The 20,332-nt window shown below is 39.6% G+C and overlaps 1 pseudogene across 1 annotated transcript in view; it reads right to left on the bottom strand.

The window, feature by feature from the left end:
- The window catches only part of LOC307175747 (UDP-N-acetylglucosamine--peptide N-acetylglucosaminyltransferase 110 kDa subunit-like), a 45,131-nt pseudogene that overhangs the window by 9,834 nt on the left and 14,965 nt on the right, over window positions 1-20,332 (bottom strand). The window contains exons 4-5 of the transcript XR_013831788.1: window positions 2,829-6,238; window positions 2,056-2,069 (exon numbers count right to left, since the gene is read on the bottom strand). The product of XR_013831788.1 is annotated as a UDP-N-acetylglucosamine--peptide N-acetylglucosaminyltransferase 110 kDa subunit-like (transcript). The remainder of the gene's footprint in view (window positions 1-2,055; window positions 2,070-2,828; window positions 6,239-20,332) is intronic.

Raw genomic sequence — 20,332 nt, 5'->3', positions numbered from 1 at the left:
GCATATGGTTCATCAGGTCCCTGTCTAAGTTTTGAAAGATCTTCAGTTTTGTGTGTAGAAGGACATTTCCTCCAGGCTTGTAATGCCAAATGATTTATTTGAGGATAAGCAACAAAGGGATAAGTTAATTGATCTTGTAAAGAAAGATACTGTCCTTCCCCAATCAGCATATGATAATCAACTGGAATATTATGGGCAGCATTCTTTTCTGCTTGTTCAGCAGCCCCATCATAAAAATCAAACTTCCATATTAAATAATCTCCACCATTTAAACAAGCTCGTGCAATAGACTTCCAATCAGCGGGGGGAAGAGCTTTTCCTGTCAACCATAGCAGTAGTAAAAGGAGCAGTGGGCCCATATTGAGCACAGGCAGATTTTCAATCTTTCAAAACTTTCAAAGGGAGAGCCTGATGCTCCCTAGTAGCTTGTTGAGGATTATTAGGATCAGGTCTTTCTATGACGGGACAACAGAAAATAGGATCTTCTCCTCGTTTTATTGCTCCTTGTACAGCACGCTGCAAGGGACTCAGCATTTTTACAGATGTAGATTTTTGAGGAAGACAGTCCTTATTAACCTGCAGCTTTTTCACTGACTTATCTATCACAGCCATTAGAAAATCATCCTCAGGATATTTCTCTCTTTTATGTTTACAAGCCTCATCTGTTAAGTCAAAATGTTCCTCTTCATCTAAAATATTTAAATTAATTAGCTCTTTCGGTTTAGGAAGTGGCGACACAGTAGTTGATAATACAGTCTCTCCTGTCAGAGGCTTATGTTTTTCTGACTTTACATTCAAATCAACACTATCATGAGAAGAATCTAAACATATTTTTATCAGATTCCACAAACTATATGTAACAACAGGAGTATGAGTAGGCCCTCGAGACTCGTAATAATTTTTAAAATTTTCTCCAACTTTCTGCCAGATTTCTATGTCAACAGAGCCGCCATCAGGAAACCAGGGAGATACACCATGGATATGCTGTAAAAATTCAGTCAACAATAAAGTTCAGAAACTTTATTACCCCGAGCTCTAAGCATCGAAAGTAAAACCTGAGCAAATAATTCATACATCTTTGAGCCCTTTTGCCTCATCTTATTTTACTTCTGACTATTGCCTTATGCCTCTATTAGTTCCACTTTTACTGGTGGCCACACATATTTTGCATAAGGGTTCTCTTACCTGCACTTTCTTTTTCTTTTAATTGCCTTCACGCTTCAGGTCCCTGTTCGAGTGCCACTTGCCGCGGACCAGCCGGAGAAAGAGGATCTCACCGCCCAGGGTCAGAAGGGAAGGGGTAAGGAACTGAAGTAGCACCAACGGATGGGGTCAGAAGGACCAAGACAACTGATGGTTGCAAGGCAAATTTTATTATGCTACAGTTGCAGATTATCTAGACTAGAAATCGGAAGGTTGCCAGATGGTGGTTTACATTATCTACAGACTGTCTCGGCTCAAGGTTAACTTCCCTGGGAGGAAACCCATAAACCCAGAAGCATCAAAAATAACCTGCATGTGCAGGGGGGAGACAGCTTTGCTTGTCTCATTTTACATTCTTTCTGATCTCTGGGCCCTGGTGATTTATCTCCCATGGAATGGAACAAGGAGGGGAACAAGTAGGGACAGTCCCTTCGAGCAGCGGCGGCATGCCTGGCATGTCCTTACCTGCCCTCAAGGCTGACTGCTTCCCACACGTATGTTGCCTTGTTTAAGCCTCAAGCCCTCGATCCTTTGTTGAAATACAATAATTTCATTCCTATGGTTTTCAATACCAAAAACTCAACCTCCAGGAGGGCTAAAGTCTAATTTGTACTCCAAACCAAGTAGCAGTGCAGTTCGCTACTACTGAGACTGAATCCATAAAGACTTCAAGACCACGTCCAGAAGACAAGTTATTATATATAATACCCTAGAAGGTCTGAAACATAATTATCATATACATAGCTGGTCCTTCAGAGCTTTTTACCTATAACATGTTTTTTGATGAAAGTTATTTAATGTACTGGAGATAACTGTGACTTACTGATCAAATATTTGAATACTTACACTTACCTGGGATTTCATTTCTGCTGAAAGAAAAAGGTAGAACAGGACTCACTAAAAAAAACAAACATTAGAAATGAAAGTAAAAATCTTAACACACACTATCACTTTTGGAAGCAGCATAGAGGGGCAGTCAATGGTAAACACTGGTGAAATAGGCCAAACTCTAGGCCAAAAATCCATTATTATTATCATCAGTGACAGTACCACAACTGTGCCCTTCAGAATTAATAATCGCTCCTAAGAATCTTCATTTGGCACCAGATGATGCGGTTAAGAGAAACACTCTGGGAGGTTTTGAATCAGACTTGGTTTTTTGTTAGCCAAGTTACAGGAGAATTTTTAAAGTGGGGGGAAGGGAAGAAGGAAACGGACCAGGAAAAGAATTTAAGCCATCATCTATAAACCAACAAAGCACTGATAGTTCCGAACATTATGTCAGACACTAAAATGACTGATATAGGCTCAAGTGGTTTACAAAACCTATAAAAAGACTACACCAGCAAAGTCCCCATTTATCTGTAGAGTTCAGAAACTAATACAAGGAATATTTTAGCTTAAAACCTTATCTCAGGAGAATCATACACACTTCACATGAATAAAAATACCCGAAACCAAACATTTTTAAAAGCTCCAATACCCAAAATATAAAGAAAAATATTAATTTAGAAGACTCAATCAATCCATGAGAATCATAAAACGGCTGGGCAATCTCTATCTCCCTTCCACACTAACCATCCATCCCATGGAAGACCAAGGGAGATCAGACCTTCCAGACTTACCTTCCAGACCTTCCAGACACCTGGCTGCTGCAAAATTCTATGGAGACTCCTTGTGCAACAGCAGTTTCCCATCTCTTGTGTCTCTCCCTATCGTGATCGTGATCATGCAGGAAGCAAGTCTGGCTGTGCTATTTCTTATCATTGTCTGTCACCCATCTGCAGCATGGTATTGTACAGATAAGGAAAAAGTAGTTCCCTTTCCCCCAGAAGGTTGAGGCTCAGGTACAGGGTAATTCTCCTGTGCACACAGTCATTATTTAGGCCGACTCAGTGACTTCAACAGGCTTAATCATGTGATCAGGTTTGTTGCCAGCTGCGTAATGCTCCCACATCTGTAGAGAGAGCCGCTCTAGGTCCATTGTGTATTGTTTGGTGTTGAACAGAGGGCTAGATGTTCTCTGCTTCCAGACTTTGCCACGAATTTTCTTCAGGTATTCTAGATCAGTTCCCAGTTTCACAGCTATGTCTTCATATTCTTGTCTATTTTGAGCAATAAGCTCAAGACAGCCTAAACAAGTGAGCTGGGAAGCTGCAACTCGGAAAGCAAGAGTCTCTCCTGGCATAGTCACCACGGGTGTCCCTGACCAAAGGACATCCATCCCTGTGGTGTGTCCATTACAGAGTGGAGTGTCCAAGCAGACATCAGCCAGCTGGCCTCTCCGAACATGTTCCTCTTTAGGAGCAACAGGTGAAAAAATGATACGCTTCTGGGGAAGGCCCATATTTTGTGCATACTGTTGAATATTAGGTTCTCCTACTGCTGGAAAACGCAACAGCCACAGTACACTATTGGGAACACGCTTCAGAATATTTGCCCACATCTGCAAAGTAGATGGGTCAATTTTATATAACTGATTGAAGTTACAGTACACAATGGCATCTTCCGGTAACCCATACTGAGAACGTGTGGTTACAATAATGGTACCGGGAACCTCCTCTCCAGTGGCAGCCTTAATGTTGATCTGGGTAGTTGCCAGTCCATTGCTAAGACTGAATCCATTAACTGTTATCTGAATTTGTCCTCTGTTAATCATTTCAATAACTGCCTCTGCAATAGTATTCATAGGAATGACAGGCATATTAAGAGCCGTATTACTGCTGTCTGCGTTGTCTCCTCCATAAGGACATTTCATCTCGACAATCTGCACATCTGGGAGACTATCAAGAAATACTTTGAGGTCGATGCCATTCAGCACAATCCGATTGTCATAAATGTGCCCATTGGACTTAAAATCGATGACTGCCTTCTTCTTCAGGTGAGGGAACATATTAGCATGATCACCAATAAAGAAAGAATGGGGCATATAAGCCAGTTTCTCAGAATACTGCTCAGCAACTTCAGCAGGTGAAGTTTCCTGATCAGTGATGATATAATCAATCCATGAAAAGCACGCCACTGGTCCCAGGGTAGCCCAGCCACATTGCCTGAATAGGAGCTGGCCTGAGAGCAAAGAGTTCATTTCGAGCACCCCTGGTATAACCATTCATATTTACAAGGATGTGTATACCATCTTGATGGATGCGATCAGCTGCTTTCCCATTGCATGGAATCTGAGAAAGATCAATGAAATGATGGGCTTCTGCCATCACCTTCGCTCGGAAGTTTGTGCCATCATCTGGGCTCAGGGCGTAACAGAATACCTCAAATTTATCAGGATTGTGCATGCCTGGAATAGACTGCATAAGATGAGAAGTAGGATGATTCCCAAAGTCAGAACTCACGTATCCTACACGCAGTCGACCATCACTGAGCTTCAAGTCTTTTGGATGTTCGTACGGTGGTTTATGAAGGACACTGATCTCATCCAAGCAGAGGTTCCCATGGCTCTCAGCAATAGCCTTCCTGAAGCCATGAGAAAGAGGATAGAGCATACTATGATGAGGCTGCACAGAAGGCAACCTATTCTTCTCCAGCTGGCCAGCCACAATGCTGACCAACTTCTTCATTCGCTCATCATAGTCTGTCCAATCACAGACAATCTGCAGGCAATGAGCCAAATCACAATAAGCGTCAGGAAAATCAGGTTCAAGCTTCAGAGCAGTGCGATAAGAAGCAATTGCTTCTGGAATATTCCCTGAATACTTGTGAATGGAAACCACATTGCTGTGGGCATCCGCAAGTGCAGGGTTAATCTGAATGGCACGAGTATAACACTGCAAGGCTCCCTGAACATCCTGCATCTCCTTTAGAGTGTCTCCCATGTTACAGTAGGCATCAGCAAAGGTAGGACTGATTCGAACAGCCTCCTTATAATGCATCAGAGCTTCCTGCAGTTTTCCCTGCTGCTGCAATACACTTGCTAAATTTGAATGGGCAACAGCAAACTCTGGGAAGACTTCTAATGCTTTACAATACAAGCGAACTGCCTCTTCAAAGTTTCCCTGGTCTCCTTTGATATTGGCTAGGTTATTCAGAGAGTCTGCATGGGTGGGACACAGCCGCAGAGCTGTATTATAACACTCTTCTGCTTCGGCAACACTGCCCTTCTCTTCCAGAGCGTTGGCTAGGTTGCAATAAGCATCAGGGAAATGTGGTTGCAATTCAATAGCTCGCCTGTAGGTGTCTACTGCCAGATCCATCAGGCCTTGCTCATAGTATACACAAGCCAGGTTGGCATGTACCACTGCATGATTTGGGCTCAAGCTTAGGGCACAAAGGTAAGCTGCCACAGCTCTGTCAAAAATCCGTGCCTGTTTCAAGACATTTCCTAAATTGATATAAGCATCCAGAAAATTGGGGTCAAGGGTGACAGCCTTTTCAAAGTGATGAATTGCAAGCCAAATCTCCCCTTGTGCATTGAAAACACAGCCAAGATTACTCCAAGCTACTGCAAAGTTCGGTTGCGTCTCCATTGCTTTCAAATAACATGCCTTGGCTCCTTCCAAGCGACCCAGGGCTTTGAGCAGGTTCCCCAGGTCACCGCGAACACAGTACAAATCAGGATTGCACTGAAGAGCAGAGACGTAAGCTTGTACTGCCCCTTCCATGTCGCCTGCCGCTACCAAAGCGGCTGCCAGGTTAATATAACCATCGATGAAATCTGGTTTGAGATGCAATGCATGCCGGTAATGCTCAATCGCTTCCTGCAACTGCCCTCTTTCCTTGTACACATTCCCCAATTCGAATAGGCTTCTGCCAGAAGAGGGTTCTGTTTAATTGCCAGAGTACTAAAGTGGGCAGATCTGTCCAGCCTTCGACACTGGAAGTGTAGAGATGAAAGTAATAAAAGTACTCCAGTATTGTCTGGCTCTTGTCTCCACAGCTGCATGCAGTGTCTCTCAGCTGCCTCAAAATCTCCTGCCTGATACTCTCGATGTACCAACTCAGCTAACCCTTGGAAGGAAAGCATACGTTTCGTTGGTTCTGTGCTGTCGGCCACGTTGCCCACAGAAGACGCCATCTGGAGCTTCTGGAGAGAGTGAGAAAAGGGGGTAATTGAGTCCCGCTGCTGCCACTACTGGCAAGAATGTTTCTAGAGGTAGCAAATACGAGGGCAGCAGCTGTACCACTGCTTTGGCAGGCGTAAGCGGCGGCAACAGTTACACGCACTGAAACTTAGGAACTCTGGTTGGCCATCTACCTCTCACGCTCTTGAAATCTTAATTCTTAACCCTGCCCTCTTCCACCATTTTTCTCCTAATCAGGGAATAAAAATTACCTATACACTTGCCTTAGAAGAAATCAAAAGTCAGTAGTCCAAACACTTTTTAAAATTTTGTTTTCTGTCCAGTTGGGAAGGAAATACATGATTGACTTTACTTCATCATTCATATAGTCAATGTGGAAAACATTAGGGCCGTGAATTTCAATACAGTAAGATCAGAAAATTTTAAATTGGCCTTCCCAAACCACTAATAAGTAACCAATGTTGTATATAATGCTAAAATCTTAGAGACTGAGTTTGATATTTTAAAAGTTCTGAAAGGATTAGCTAATTTCTCCTCATCATACTTTTCATGCCTCAAACCTGAGTATTACTTTTTTAAAATTAAATTTATCTTTATTTATTTATTTTTATTTTGGCTGCGTTGGGTCTTCAATGATGCATGCAGACTTTCTCTAGTTGTGGCGAGCGGGGGCTACTCTTTGTTGCGGTGCCTGGGCTTCTCATCACAGCAGCTTCTATTGCTGTTCCACAACTCTATGGGTTCCTTTTTAGGTCCTATGAAGAACCCTAGAAATTAGTTCATGGAATTATAAGTTTTTGCAAAATTGTCAAAAGTGAGATATTTTAACTTCCATCAGGTAAGACCAACGTGTCTTTCTTTGCCAATTTTCCTCCTATCATACTCCGCTATGTTGGATCATATTGGAATGGCCACAGGCTTTTTTGAAATCTGGCTAAGGAGATTTTCTTTTTTCTGTGGTACGCGGGCCTCTCACTGTTGTGGCCTCTCCCGTTGTGGAGCACAGGCTCTGGACGTACAGGCTCAGCGGCCATGGCTCACGGGCCTAGCCGCTCCGCGGCATGTGGGATCTTCCGGACCGGGACACGAACCAGTGTCCCCTGCGTCGGCAGGTGGACTCTCAACCACTGCGCCACCAGGGAAGCCCTAAGGAGATGTTTTAAGTGAGGCTATTATGTGATTTTCAGACACCGCCATATGTAATTGACTATATACTATCGCATTACAGGAATAACTTCCAGTACTCATACTGACTACTCTACTGACTTAACCTAGCACAAGACACAGAAGCATAAGGACAAAAACCACCTTACAATATAGCCATGTCTTGCACTTCACAGCTCTCAAAGCATGTGCGTTTGAAGAAGAAAAAAAGAACTGAAAAGTACAAAACCAGAAGCTATTCTGTGGAAAATTATTTCAATCATCAGGCATGTGAAAGATAAGTCAAAGATTCAGTTCTCATCAATGCTTAGTCAAAACGGAAATTTTCTTCTGTCAAGAATATACTCCAGGGGCTTCCCTGATGGCGCAGTGGTTAAGAAGCCACCTGCCAATGCAGGGGACAAGGGTTCGAGTCCTGGTCCGGGAAGATCCCACATGTCACGGAGCAACTAAGCCGGTGTGCCACAACTATGGAACCTGCGCTCTAGAGCCCGTGAGCCACGACTATTGAGCCTGCGAGCCACAACTACTGAAGCCTCCATTCCTAGCGCCCGTGCTCTGCAACAAAAGAAGCCACCGCAATGAGAAGCCTGTGCACCGCAACGAAGGGTAGACCCCAGTCCCTGCAAGTAGAGAAAGCCTGCGCACAGCAACGAAGACCCAACACAGCCAAAAATAAATAAATAAATAAATAAATGAATGAATGAATATACTCCATCAACAATGTGTGTAATGGAATGGTATGAATGAGTATTTTATCAGAATCCCTGTAATGCACAAACCTATAGCAGTACTGAAATCAGTAATGCATTTATAATAGTAAATACTTATGAGGAAGTAATGCATAGAGGTTTTCTCAAAGTTAACAATGAAAATTAATGTGACATTATCAATAATAAATTGTGAAGCTGAAATAAACTTTTCTAAACTATTAATAACTAGAAGCAAATTCTAATCAACCATGCTACAAGAAATCTATGTCTAAAAACTACAAAGTTTATTTCTTAAAATTTTATTTCGAAAATACATAAACTGTCGTATGAGGAGGCAGTTAAAGAATATATAGCTAAAAGAGTGGGGGAAAAGTTTTATAGAGACACATCTGGCAGTAGTTAATTTTTAAATGTCATTTTTCTAGATTATGTGACACCTATAGTATTGATATTTGAAAGCATTTAAAAAATTGTAATTTGAAGATTTGCTACTTCCAGGTAGAATAAAATATTTTGAAGCAAAACAACGTTTGCACTGAGAAAAACAAAAAAAGCCAAATAAAATAGCCAGCATTCAATCAAAAAGTTCTAGACAAACCAAGAGATAGAATCTTATGGCTAAAATTCTAAGAACAGATAATACAAAAATATTTATATAAGATATTGTGTGTCTTTATCAGGAAAAGTTTTTATCAAGAAAAGACTTTAAAATCATCAGAATTAATATTATATTTTATTTATTTGTATATTATATTTATATATTTATATAAAGAACTTAAAGATAAAGCCCTAATTAAGGCAGTGACAATAGCAGTAGCAGTGGGAGTGAAAAGAAATGGTTAGATTCAAGCATATTTTGTCAGGAAAAGTCCATGATCAAATGTCTGACTGCATACATGGGATGGATAGACGGAGTGGGAAAAATCAAAGTTAACTATAGAGGTTCTAGTGAAGATGGGGTTGCCGTCACCCAACCCAAGGGGCTGCGATCATCCCCAAGGTCTAGGAGACTCAAAGGGAAGGTCATGGTCAGAGGCAAAGTTAATTGGTGGGAAAATAAGACTCCCAGTCTCTCCATCTCCTTATACCAGTTTTTTTGGTAACATCTTTATTGGAGTATAATTGCTTTACAATGGTGTGTTAGTTTCTGCTTTATAACAAAGTAAATCAGTTATACATATGTCCCCATATCTCCTCCCTCTTGCATCTCCCTCCCTCCCACCCTCCCTATCCCACCCCTCTAGGTGGTCACAAAGCACCGAGCGCATCTCCCTGTGCTATGCGGAAGCTTCCCACTAGCTATCTATTCCTTATACCAGTTTTGTTTTTCTGCTCATATACGTAGCAGCATTTCATTCAAGGGGAAAGTCATTGATCTGACTGGTCAAATTAAACAACATAGTTCAAGGCACATTTACAGTGGTTAGTTCCTCCACAATTTAGAAAGTCACATTCATAATTTCCCTCTTCCTACACCGCGGAACACATTGGCCATTCCTCCAAAGTTTCCACTCCACAGAGTGGACCAGAGATGACGTGAGCCCAGAACTGAGAGCTTGGCATGAGATGGTGTCAGCCCCATGTAGAGCTCTGGCATAAGTTATAACCCAACCCAGCTCTACAGAGAGCTCTGCATGGAATCCTGGGAGTAAACTCAGCCATAATAATGGGATTCTGTTTTTCATTTGCTTTTCTTCCTTGCTTAACTTTCCCTGGCCACTCTGACAAACAAACTTTCAGGCATTCCTGGGCCACTCACTAACTTTATTCCATTTTATGTCATCCAGATTCCCAAGAAAATTACTAACTATAAGGAGGGAAATTTGGAACATGGTGAGTTTTAGATGCCTGAAATATGCAGGTCATTGAATCCAGTTAAGTAGCAAATTATCTGGATCTCAAATATGCCAGTAGAATAGCAGACTAAGCTCAATTTAATGTACTCTCACTGGAGACACATGTAAATTCTGGGTCAATTTTGAAAAAGTTAAAAACATAGCTGAGATTAAAAGAAAGAAAGGAACACCTGCATGTTTCAGAAAGTAACAGAGAAATTAAATCCAGAGAAAGAAGAGCGGACTGATGTCTGTGGGTTCCGTTCCTTAGTATAGGCCTTATGGAAATAGGGGCTGGAGCTAGAAATCTAACATTACCTTGAGGCCAGGAATTTATAGACTCAGGATGGAACAATATTGAGAAGTTGGTACAGATATCCTACAGAAATTTCATGAGGAACTGCTTAGTCCATTAAGAGGGCCAAGGGCGGTGGTGAGGAAGATTGATATCTCTTGAAAACCTTCAGGTACAGAAAACAGCAACACCTCTGAAAAGTAGGCCTCTCCTTCCCAGCGTTGTGATGGCCAGGTTGTCACTAACCTGTAAGGCCCTGTATGAATCAGAAACTGCAAGGAGAGTAATTCAAAGAAAAACAGATGCAGGATGGGTGTGGCAATAAATCCTAGGACCCTATCAGAAACAAAATTAAAACCACTCTAAAGGGAAATTTTAACAAACCAGAGCAGATAGTATCCTAACCAGAATAGAATAATAATTCTGAGGAAGTTACTTTAGTTATTTAAGTAATATTCAACATCCAGAGCAAAATTCACTTAAATACTGTACTGGTGGAAACTAGGCAGCACTATGGAGACAATAAAAAGTTGTTTACCATCAAAAAACATCAAGGTAAGAAAGATAATGTCTAATTTTTAATTATCCTGTGGTTTATTGAAATCTTTTGGAAACCCAAAATAGAGAAAACCTAGCAGGCAATGAAGACTTAAATATTTAGAGATTTATCAACTCATCTATAAAAGCTTTATTAATCTCTTCTTTTAATACCTCTCCTGAGAGGTATAAATGTGTCCAGTGATAGGGTTGAAGAAGCCTGAGAGAATTTCAATTGTTTACTATTCTTGGTCAGCTATTAAGACCTTTCAGGAGCATCTTGATTTTCATGGCATCATCCAACAAAAAGCAGGATATTTTACAGAAAGTCCTGGTCCACTTTTTGTCTTGCTTTTGTGTTTATGTTTTTGGTTTTCTCACATTGGGCGGTACATTAGGCTACCTACTGCACACTCCCTCATTCATGCATGCATTCATTCAAACAATATTTACTGAGTTGAGATATTTAATTAACACCCAATAAATGATGTTTAGATGAATGAATGTGCTTTTTATCAAAGTAAGTGTAAGTACTGAGAAAAATTACAGAATGTATGATCCCAGCCCCACAAAAGCGTATAATTGTGTTGAGGATATAACATATGCTGGTGAAATAACTAATATATCATATTGGACAGTTTCTAAGTTCAAAAATGAGTTTTTGTAAATAATCAGAGCCTAAGGAGGACAAAGAAGGGACAGTTCATTATGGGTTGAATCTATCAATAAATGTACATTTCAGATGAGATTTGAGATTGACCTTAAAGAAAGAAGAGGACTTAGATATATGAACAGAGAACAAAAAAGGCATGGTGATAGCATGTGCATAGATAGTGTGGCCAATATTTATGTTCTTCATTAAAGACAGTCAGAGATAACCCAAATGTAACTGTTTCCATGGGTCCATTCTCAGTATCCAAACAAAACGGCAAATCCTATCTTAGTAAAACTAATGAAAAACACAGTCTTTAACAAAGACATTGTGAAGGAAAGGGGGAGAGAAAGGCTTGCGTCCCACACCACACAACAAAACTTATTTAATTATTTGTTTCATTTTCTCCCTCTGAAAATTTCCTCTCCCTCTCTCTGTACGTCTCTCTTCTCCCACCACATCTGGCCACACTCTACCAGCCACCCTTCCAGATCTTTCCAGAACTCTCCATCCTAGTTTCATTATGCCACAAGTTAAACATCTCACAGGTCTCCAGGATGCATCCTCATCACTTATTCCACAAAGACAAACAAAGGACACTTCTCAGGATCAAGTTTCTTGGAAGGAAGAGGTCACGAGGAGTGATTATAAATAATATAAGGTGGAGAGCACTGACTTAAAATACCATTTTTCCTCTTAGAATGTGAATACAGGGAACTTTGGGAAACTAGAAAATCTAGAAAGGATTCATTGATAATTATTTATTTTCAATGAATAAAATAAAATGTAATAATACGGCTAAACTCTGACAGATTAACTTTTTCAAAAGTTGCTTTCACACACCTTCAGTATTGGGATGTTTCATAAACACATCTTTCTTCTTTCTTTGCAGATACTGGCACCAAACTTTCAAACAATAAGAACCTTCCCATAAGTCCCTTGCCAGGCAAGACTAAGGTATAACAATCCAAACAGATTTTTGAAGAAGATAACTGGTTGAAAGCACAGGAAAAGAGCTGGGTTTCTCTTTTTCAACAGTCACATAATGAGTAATGTGGGAATTGGTTTACAAAGTCTCTCTCCATGAGGGGCTAAGGTTAAGATTAGAACTTCTGAGGGCAGAAGAGCAAAATAACTACAACAACACACATAGTTTCAAGAGCCGCCCTTTGGATGTGAGGGATTGATTTTTCCCACGCTTTTTTCAGCAGCCCACCTGGTGTCTTTATTAAATGACATAAGAGAATACAGTGTGGCCAAGAAGGCTTAGATTTCCTTAGCCCCAAGTCAGATATTCTCAAGTGACTGTCCACTCAAATTAAAAAGAGAGATTTACAAGAGGAAACTGGATACAACTGAGTGTACTTTTATTTCAACGCTTTACCTGAATGTTTTGTTTTGATTTCAGTTCTCCACTGAAGTTGCCTACATTAATATATTTTTAAGAACATTTCCTTAAGTTGAAGTATTCATTCAGTATATTCATTTACTATAATTGAGAAAAGCCAAATGACTTAGGCAAATTCATTTCTATATTGCCACAGCACTGTACTGTGAACTAAATGACACCTGGCAGTTCTTTACTCAGATACTAACTCAATTAGAAGGCAGAACAAGGATACCTACCCATTCAGGGAAGGAAAGGTCACTTAGCCTCTGTAGCTGTCTTAGGTCTCTTATCATCACAGTAACAAACTGAAGACTAAAAACCATACGATCATCTCAATAGATGCAGAAAAAGCTTTTGAAAAAATTCAATATCCATTCATGGTAAAAACTCTCCAGAAAGTGGGCATAGAGGGAACATACCTCAACATAATAAAGGCCATATATGACAAGCCCATAGCTAACATACTCAATGGTGAAAAGCTGAAAGCATTTCCCCTAAGATCAGGAACAAGACAAGGATGCCCACTCTCACCACTTTTATTGAACAGAGTTTTGGAAGTCCTAGCCACAGCAATCAGACAAGAAAAAATAAATAAATAAAAGGACTCCAAAATGGAAAGGAAAAAGTAAAACTGTCACTGTCTGCAGATGGCATGATACATAGAAAATCTGAAAGACACCATCAAAAAACTATTCGAGCTCAAACATGAACTTGGTAAATTTGCAGGATACAATAGATTTCTATATATAAATTTTGTATTTCTATACACTCACAGTGAACTATCAGAAAGAGAAATTAAGGAAAGAATCCCATTTACAATCGCATAAAAAAGAATAAAATACATAAGAACAAACCTGCCTAAGGAGGTAAAAGACCTGTACCCAGGAAACTATATGACTCTCATAAAAGAAATGAAAGATGACACAAACAGCTGGAAAGATATACCATGGTCACGGATTGGAAGAATTAATATTGTTAAAATGACCATCATACCCAAGGAAATCTACGCATTCAATGCAGTCTCTATCAACATATCAAGGGCATTTTCCACAGACCTAGAACAAATAATTTTAAAGTTTGTATGGAAACACAAAAGATCCTGAATAGCTAAAACAGTCTTGAGAAAGAAGAACACAACTGGAGGAATCATGCTCCCTGGCTTCAGACTGTGCTACAAACCTACAGTAATCAAAACAGTATGGTACCGGCACAAAAACATCCATCACTGGAACAGAATAGAGAGCCCAGAAAGAAACCCATGCACTTATGGTCAATGAATCTATGACAAAGGAGGCAAGAATATGCAATGGAGAAAAGTCTGGGCTTCCTTAGGGATGGTTTCATCAATTAATTTGTTTTCTTAAATGGACCATACTTTTCCATGTCTTTGTATACCTTGTGAGTTTTTTGGTTGAACATTTGGCTTTCAAATATTGTAATGTGGTGTCTATGGAAATCAGATTCTCCCACTTTCCCAGGGTTTTCTGGGCTTTTGATTGTTGAAGGCTGTAGTAGTCTGTTTGTATAGGGACCTTTCCAAACTAGTTTTGCAATGACTGTACCCCTTATCGTATGTAGGCACTGAAGTCTCTGTTCCTTTAGTTCATGTTTAGCTAATGTTTTGACAGAGATGTCCTTGAATTCCTGCACCTAAGACAAACAAAAACAAATATACACAAGCACATCCACATGCACACTCAAAACCACACACCTCTCCCCATTGTGCAGATTGCTGGAACACTCCTTCAACATTTAGCTGACCTGCACTGAGTTCAGGGCTCAGCCCATGGTAAAAGCTTAGAGACTCCTCTGGTGTTTTCAGAGCATGCATCTTATCTTGAGTATGCATGTGGCTTTCTTAATTTCTCTGGACACATGTGTACTTTTTGTATGTTCTAAGTTCCCAAAGAATCTCCCCCAACTTTTGCTCCTGCATCTTATGTGGTCTATTGTATTTCAATGCACAGTCTTCTGCCCCAGCCATCTGTGCTTTGTCAGTTCACCTTGCACTTTTTTTGAGCAATGACCGCTGCTTTTCCAGACTGTGTTCCAGGTTAGCTAAGACAGAGATAAGCATCTTGTGTCAGTCCTTCAGGTAGCTCCCAGACAGGTTAGAACAGATACACATAATAATCCGAGAGTATGGGCTCTTCTGCTCCCTCCTGAAGCAGGATTGAGGGCCCCATACTACGAATGGTCTGCTGCTACTTTAAGACTATCACTGCATTAAGACCCCACCACTTTAAGACCACCACTACACTAAGAGTAGATGGGGCAAGGGCAAGTAAAAATGCCACAAAGCTTTCCTGCCATTTTCAAATTGCCTCTTCCCTGGTTCAGTATGTGTTTGGTTGCTGTAAATCTTTGCCTGATTTCAGGACTAAGAGAAACTCAAGGAACGCCACAACAAGAAACAGTATAATCAAACTCTCAGATGCCAAAAGACAGAGAAAGAATCTTTACTCCCAAAGGAGAAAGAAAAAACAAATTTGTTACAAAGCAGGGATCCTCAAAAAGATTCATAGCTAATTTCCTATCTGAAACCATGGAGGCAAGAGGCCAGACATATTTAAAGTGCTGAAAGAAAAAAACTGTCCACCAAGAATTCTATATTTGGCCAAACTGGTTTCAAAACTTAGGGAGAAATTAACACATTCCCAGATGAACAAAGGCTGAGGACGTTTGTTTTACAATTTCCTAACACTGCCCTATGACAAATGCTAAATTGAACCTTCAGGTTGAAATGAAAGGACACTAGACAGCAACTCGAAGCTGTATAAAGAAATAGAAATCTCCAGTAAAGATAAATACATGGGCAGATACTAAAGCCAGTATTGTGCTACTGGCTTGTAACTCTACTTTTTATTTCTTACATGATTGAAAAAACAAATGCATAAAATAATCATAAATCCATGTTATTGGGCTCACAAAGTATAAAGGTGTAATTTGTGACAACAATAATGTAAGGAGGAGGAATGGAACTGTAGAGGAACAGAGTTTCTGTGTGCTATTGAAGTTGGTTTCAATTCAAATGATATTGGTTGAACTTTAGAAGGGTAAATGTAATCTTCTTGATAACCACAAAGAAAATATCAATAGAGTATATGCAAAAAGAAATGGAAAAGGAATCAAGAGTTCACTACAACAAAATCGGCTAAGCACAGAAGAAGTCAGTAATGGAGTAAATGAGGGGCAAAAAATGCATAAGACATACAGAAAACAACCAGGAAACAGACAGAATTAAGTTCTTCCTCATCAGTAATTTTTGAAAAAGTAAGTGGATTAAGCTCTCCAATAAAAAGATAAAAATTGGCGGGCTTCCCTGGTGGCGCAGTGGTTGAGAGTCTGCCTGCTGATGCAGGGGACACGGGTTCGTGGAGGATCCCACATGCCGCGGAGCAGCTGGGCCCGTGAGCCATGGCCGCTGAGCCTGCGCTTCCGGAGCCTGTGCTCCGCAACGGGAGAGGCCACAACAGTGAGAGGCCCGCGTACCACCAAAAAAAAAAAAAAAAAAAAAAGATAAATATTGGCAGAATGGACTTTAAAAACATCCATAATCCAAGTATATGCTGCCCGCAAAAAACTCACTTGATTTCAAGAGACACAAGTTAGTTGAAAGTTAAAGCACAGAATAAAATATCCCATGCAAATAGTAACAAAAAGAAAGAAAGAGAGAGAGAGAAAAAGAAAGGAAGGAAGGAAGGAAGATAGATCTGGGATGGCTACGTTAATATCACACAAAATAAACTTTAAATCAAAAACTATCACAAGAGGAAAAGGAGGCCACTATATGTTGATAACAAGTTCAATCTATCAAGAAGATATAACAACTATAAACATATATGTACCAAACATCCCCCAAATATGTGAAGCAGACATTGACAGAACTGAAGGGAGAAATACATAGTTCTAAAATAATAGTTGGAGATCAATACCTTGCTTTCAATAATGGATAACACATCTAGACAGAAGATCAGTAGAGGGGTAGGGGGACTGAATAACACATTTAACCAACTAAACGTAACAGCCATATATAGATCACTCCACTCAACAACAGCAGAATACACATTTTTCTCAAGTACACATGGAACATTCTCCAGGAAAGACCATATGTTACGCCACAATACAAGTACCAATACATTTTTAAGAAACTGAAATCATACAAAGTATCTTCTTTAGCCACAGTGAAAGGAAGGTAGAAATCAATAACAGAACCATTGGTAGCCATTTCCCATCATGCCTGCCACAAATGATATAAAGCAATGAAGGGAAAAACATAATTGACCATTTAGAAAAGTGGGAAAGAGGACATATCATTGACACAGAGTGTGTGCTGTTTCCCGTTGTCAGAGATAGAAATAAATTAGCATCATTTATTCATTAGTGTGTTAATTTCTTGGTCAATCATTGCGCAGCCAGTGTTTCTGCCTGATGGGAAGATTTCCTATACTCAGTGTTGAGTGGAGACAACCTTGAAAGGGACATTTAAAAGGCTTATACTGTGATGGGCTTAGCAGTACCCTTCCTCCTATGCCAGTATTTAGGCTGGGGTATTTCCATGCAGTGTGTACAACCGTAGGCCCCAGGTCACCAGAATTTAGTTGGATTCGTTTTGTTAATACAATCCCTCAGTACTTTGTCTTTTATTTCACTGTTGCATTTACTTCATTCTTTATTATCACTGCGAAACAACTTTGTTTCCTGTTCAGATGCCAAAAAGTGGATATCAATACCTCCTGAGTTTTACACATCACAGATCTGTTTTACATATCAGAGACAGAGACAGCAACTATTTCCAATGACTTTGAGACATGCTTTGAACATGCGATTAACATGTTGAGTGTTGAAATGTGTGTCGAGCTCCTTATACTTGCTCTAAAAGGTTTCAAACTGCAAAGATTTAAAAATCTTTATCTTTGAATAGTTTTCCTGTGCTGTCCCTTTGTGTCAGACTGTTAATGTGCAGTCTGGCACCTTCAAATAATGTGGCTTTGTAACCAATTATTTACATGTTGTTTTATCCACAGAGAATCTTTTTTTTTTTAATAAATTTATTTATTTTTGGCTGTGTTGGGTCTTTGTTGCTGCACATGGGCTTTCTCTAGTTGGGGCGAGTGGGGGCTACTCTACATTGTGGTGTGTGGGCTCCTCATTGCTGTGGCTTCTCTCGTTGCAGAGCATGGGCTCTAGGCGCTGGGGTTTCAGTAGTTGTGGCACACGGGCTTCAGTAGTTGTGGCTCATTGGCCCTAGAGCACAGGCTCAATAGTTGTGGCGCACGGGCTTAGTTGCTCCGCGGCATGTGGGATCTTCCCAGACCAGGGCCTGAACCCATGTCCCCTGCACTGGCAGGAGGATTCCCAACCACTGTGCCACCAGGGAAGTCCCCACACAGAGAAGCTTAAGGTAAAAACATACAACTCGATTAACTACACGTCCTCCTGTTCACATTTCCCTCGTCTTTTCTTCATCTTCTATGTTTCCTTGGCACTGTTTATATTAAGTGTTTTTGCCATTATATTTGATTGTCTGTATTCCGGTGAGTTACCACAATGCTTTATGAGACACGGTAGGATATAAATGCATTTAAGATATATATATATATATATATATTATAAATATATATTATATATATATATAATATATATATATAATTTGCTTTAGTGCAGTGTTTTTTGTTTTCTGTACTGAATTCATTAGCATGGGTCGGTATAAAATTTAGCATAGGTCAATATGTAATTTGTAAACTAATAAGGTCTTAAAAGTGACGAATTAAGTCTTTTAAATTTAATTATTTATTGTAAAGAGCAGAATAGCATACATAAACAGGTGCCTAAGGAAAACTTGTATTCTAATATGGAACTCTCATGAACACCTTTTTTTTTTTTCTTCTAATGGTATGATAGTAGGCCATTTGCTTATTTTTATGGCTTTAACTTTACAACAATGAAATATTCGTAAATTTTAAAAAGTATTTTTCTTTATTTGATGCGGGTGGGATACTGGAGAAATGAAAGGTCAAACACCTATTGAGGAATCCATACTTGTCTATATATTGTGTACTTTTATTTCAATAACTGATTTAAAATTCCTAAAAGGATGCTATAATAAGTTATTATGCCATTTTACAGACTGAATTAAGTGAATTTCAGGGAGGTATGAAAGTTGCCTAAGGCTATCCAGCTACCAAGCGGTAGAAGTGAGAATTAAATCCAGGTATACCTATCGCCAAAGTTTCTGCTCATCTCTTTACATCATCCACTTTTAATAGCCAATGCTTTCCTGCTTACAAATATGACTGAGGTTTCCAGACAGTCAACAGTCCTTTTTAATCAGATAGAAAAATTACTGTTGATTCTCTAAAGACATATTCCTTTTCCATTAAGTGACTTTAGTTGTTCAAATAATACTTCCAGACAGTAGTAATCATACAGTTGGAGACTAAGAACAGAACTCAGGGATGTGTCTAGCAGTCAGTAAAGACCAACTGGGCTCACTGATGATATTTACAGTCATTTCCTCTAGACTAACATAATCTTATTATAAGACCCTAATAATTCACAGTACTGCCCTTGCCTGATTGTTTGTTCTTCTCCCTCTATCACTCTCTCTTTCCCCATATTATTATTATTTTTGGCAATTTTTGGTGAATTAAATTCAGGGATTAGTATTCAGGAGTACTTGTCACAAAAGCAGAGAATCTTAGCTCACACCAAAGGAAGAAAATAGAGAAAAAGTATAAATTATATGAATACACACACATACACACATGTGCCAACTATATGCTGCACTTCTCCAAAATCTATTCGGTATCTGCACATTTACTGTATATTAGCAGTAAGACCAGAAATGAGCGTAACGCTCTGTTTACAAGGCACAGAAAAGAGACCCAAATATGGAAATTACTAGCAATGAGAATGGGGAAGAAAGACTACAACAAGGAATGTAGATGATATTTTTGTTTCCTAGCTATGATGCCAAATATTGAACTTTCAACTTGAGACAAGGAGGCCATAAAAAGTTGTATGAGTTTCCTAGAGCTGCCATGACAAAGTACCAGAGACTGAGGAGGTTAAACAACAGAAATTTACTCACTCATAGGTCTAGAGGCTAGAAATCTGAGATAAGGTGTCAGCAGGATTGATTTCTTCTCAAGTATCCCTTCTTGGTTTGTAGATGCCATGTTTTCCTTTTGTCTTCACATGGTCTTCTCTCTGTGCATGTCTGTGTCCTAATATTTTCTTTTTATAAGGACACCAGTCATATTGGATTAGAGCCCACCCATTTGACCTCATTTGACCTCAATTACCTACTTAAGGGCCTTATCTCCAAATACAGTCATATTACGAGGTATTGGGGGTTAAGACTTCCACATATTAACTTGAGCAGGTAACAATTCAGCTGATAATAGAAGATAAGAGTAATTTAAGCAAGTAAGTAACTGTTGTTTACAGTGAGTTGCTTAAGGATATGAATTTACTCAAGAAAAACAAGAAGAAATTACATAACACT

The sequence above is a fragment of the Stenella coeruleoalba genome, assembly GCF_951394435.1.
Source record: "Stenella coeruleoalba genome assembly, chromosome: 17".
In the NCBI taxonomy this organism is placed as follows: domain Eukaryota; kingdom Metazoa; phylum Chordata; class Mammalia; order Artiodactyla; family Delphinidae; genus Stenella; species Stenella coeruleoalba.
This window is presented reverse-complemented; position numbering and strand designations above follow the sequence as displayed.